At 41.2% G+C, this 3,512-nt stretch overlaps 2 protein-coding genes across 2 annotated transcripts in view; one reads left to right on the top strand and one right to left on the bottom strand.

Annotated features, from left to right (window-relative positions):
* hsd17b10 (hydroxysteroid (17-beta) dehydrogenase 10) overlaps nt 1-3,512 on the top strand; it is a 28,890-nt gene that overhangs the window by 24,518 nt on the left and 860 nt on the right. The gene's annotated exons all lie outside the window — the stretch shown is intronic.
* LOC118323958 (PHD finger protein 20-like) overlaps nt 1-3,512 on the bottom strand; it is a 17,396-nt gene that overhangs the window by 7,354 nt on the left and 6,530 nt on the right. The gene's annotated exons all lie outside the window — the stretch shown is intronic.

Below are 3,512 nucleotides of genomic sequence, written 5' to 3' on the forward strand. Positions count from 1 at the left end.
TGGGACAAACAACCTGTTCTCCCCTAAATTCACATATAAATATAACCAGAAGATAAAATCAGTTCGGAGCTCTAGGTGTAAAGGGAAGGGGTCACTGTAAGGATTCACTCTCTGGCTGTTCAGTGGACTGTACTGCAGGGGGAGGTCACTGTAAACACACACACACACACACACACACACACACACACTGAAGCATAAGGGAGTGTCCTGGTGGTCTGTGAACAAACCAGCGAGACCATCTGTTTGTAACAAACACACAAACACTGTATATCGCAAATACAAAATCCGCCAACCACAGAGAGGGGATGTCAACTTCAGTGTGTCGGACGAAATGTTCATCTGGAATCATTCAACTACACGATTACACTAATTAACTGTTAATAAAACTGAGACATTGCATATTAACTGTTAATATATGCATTAACTGAGACATTAACACGTTAACTAATGGTATGGGCACACATTAAGAATTTAATATATGACATTAACTGAGACTGCATCACGGACCTGGGAGGAGTCATTAATGAGGAAGCAGTGATGACTTTCTGAGGATTTAATGCGGGAATGATTCTTTAATATCAGACACACATTATTGTTCCAAGCAGTCTGTATATAAATTGGATTAACTATAAGTAACGACAGTCGAGTTAACAGTCAAACTGCTTCCGTTGATCAGTTATGTATATTGATCATCTGTGAACCGCTGTTATAGCAGCACCCATCTGCTTCATGGAGTAATTCATATCCTAAATGTTTAACGAAACAGCTTCGTGAGTGTAACTACTCATCTTTACCTTGGCTCCAACCAGAACACAAGAACTGACGCTGATCTTTAGCTCAAACTAAATAAATCATAAGTGTGGTCGTGATATGAAGCTACTGTGTGTAGATTTTTGTAGATCTGATTGTATTTAAGGATAAAACATATTTTAAGGTCCAGTGTGTAGATTTAGTGGCTAAAACATGGCGGTTCATCATTGCAGACTCTGTAGAAGAGGACCCGCTCCCTCTGGAGATAAATACTGCTTATTTTAAGGTAACAAACACACAATGACTCTTATATTCAGGTGGTTATACACTAATGAAACATACCTATGAATATTATATTCTATTTCTGACACCTTTAAGTAAAAGGAATGGAATGTAATACTTTATATATTATATATCTGGCAGCAGAACATTGTTTAAGGAGAGGAAATAGAAACAAAATAATAAAAGAAATGTCAAATTGTTGTAATTCTTTAATATTCAGAATTTCCTCCAGAGTTTGGTTGGTAGCCGCTCGGTGCTGCTGGGGGCCGTTTGGTTGTTTGTGGTAAAGTCTCACACATAATCTCCTGAATGTGACACACACACACACACACACACACACACCGACTGGAATTTCACCATTTTAATCAAAGTCAGAAAACTTTTTTTAGTTTTGTTCATGCTTTAAACAAAGTACGAAAGTAAAAAAAAAAAAGAGACAACTTTGACTTTGAAGCTTTGACGTGTGTGAACTGGTGCTGCGTTCAGGCTCATCCTCCACAAATCAGAGCTAACATGAGCCAGTCTGCAGGTGAACCATCGGCAGGTAACACATGGACGTCATAACAAGACAAAACATCGTGATCGCCCCCTGGTGGCTGGCTGCAGTACAGGTCATAAACCAAACCCCCTCCATGTTAGCAGATGGGACAAACTGGAAAATCAACATTAATACATTTTCCCAAAGACGTTTCCTGTCGTTTTAGATGGTTTATATGGCGCTGATGTTCTTCAGTCTGGTTTTAATTAGATATCTGAAGCTAGAAAAAGGGGGTTTCACATGATTGACAGCAGGAGTTCAATACGGCGGCTCCAACCCCGATCACTACTGCAGACTCCGGCTCTATATGGCGGAAGATGGCAGCGGCCGTAGCCTGACGAGACGTCCATCTGTATATGACGATGTGGTGAACTCAGACCTGACTCGTCCCGAGTTGTCGAGGAGCACCTGAACGCACCATCTGGATCTGAATTCACTTCAACTGAACCGGGAAATCAAACAGCATCAAGTTTCACAATAATCGAAGAGAAGCAACAGAAGCTCTTCGCTCTTCTACCCAACTGTGAGGAATAAACCCACCAATCATAAGCAATCTTCCTATCAAAATAAATCTACAGCTTTGTACAGTTAGGTTCTTATACAAGTGTATAAAACATTCACTTTCACATATTTACACTTTTTTCATTGTCTTTGTGTCCACACAGCGTTTTCTTCTGAGCGCCAGCGAGGAGAGAGCGTAGAGAGCACGCCGCCTTTTTAGTGCGAGCAGCGAGCAACCAATCATATATTACAGTGGTTCCTGACCTTTAACCTCAGGAGACCCTGACATATTTTATGGATATTTGAAGGAGAAGTTTTCTTCTTGTTCTGCCCATCCTGAGCTTTATGATATGTCAGAAACTATCACAACAGAGACAGAAACCTACTGAGTTCTTTACCACGTTTAACTTCTGTCTGTCTGGTTGTTTGGCCGAGCTCGGCTCCTGCACACACAGTGGAGTGGTGAAGTGAAGAGAGTTGACAACTCAAGTAAAAAGAGATATCTCCACCTGTTTTTTCTGCAGCTTTACACACCCACAGCACGCTCGTAAAGCTAACACATATTGTTAGAAATTGCCAAGAAGTCATCATTAGAAACAGCCCAGCTCTCCCAGCGCCCTGCCAGAAAGAAACCCTATGTGGACAGTTTAGTGGACTGTTAGCAAACTCAGAGCACCAGCAGTACTCTCCATCTGAAATGAATGATTTCTATATACAGCGGGGAACACGTTCAGAGGGTCGAGGCTAAACTGGAAGAAAGAGAACTCACATATACGAGAACTTATTACGAGCCAGCTGTTTGCTAAAGAAGGCCGAGAGATGCTGCTGAAATATGTATGTATACAAATACTGTTCCCAAAGGTAAATGCTCATTAAAATATCGTTTGTACGAAGCTTTTCAGACATTTTTCTTAGTAAAGTCAGAAAAAAAAAAAAAAAAGCGCCGATATAAATCTAGAAAAGTAGAAGAATTCACCTAAAACCTGATAAAGAAATATCAAAAGAGAGAAAAGGCCGAGAGTCAGGAGAGAAACTGAGGAAGCTGACACCCATAATGTCTTCATTCACATATCCATCTGTATGACAGAGTCTGACTCACTGTGGCTGATAACTGGATTTGGAAGAGCTCTCACAGCTGGAGAGGCGACGAGGCAGTCCGATAACGACCCGGTAACACCGGTTTTTAAAACGGAAATACAGAAAGTCCCAAATGAGGGAAGCGGTTGTAGCTTATCAGCTGTGTTGCACTAGTTTTATTGGTGATAAATGGTTTGGACACAGTGATGAGACGGGAGCCGATGGTAGAAATAAACTGTGGTCCCCTCTTCGTTAACTTTAACGATGAGAACAAAAGGAAACAGCTCGCCCGGCTCAGCGGGCTTTTAGAGCCGATTCGCAATCATTTCTGCTGCGGCCTTAAAGGGATAATTTAGGTTTTTAT

This window comes from Morone saxatilis, unplaced genomic scaffold (genome assembly GCF_004916995.1).
Source record: "Morone saxatilis isolate NCDOM2014 unplaced genomic scaffold, NCSU_SB_2.0 Contig15, whole genome shotgun sequence".
Taxonomy (NCBI): domain Eukaryota; kingdom Metazoa; phylum Chordata; class Actinopteri; family Moronidae; genus Morone; species Morone saxatilis.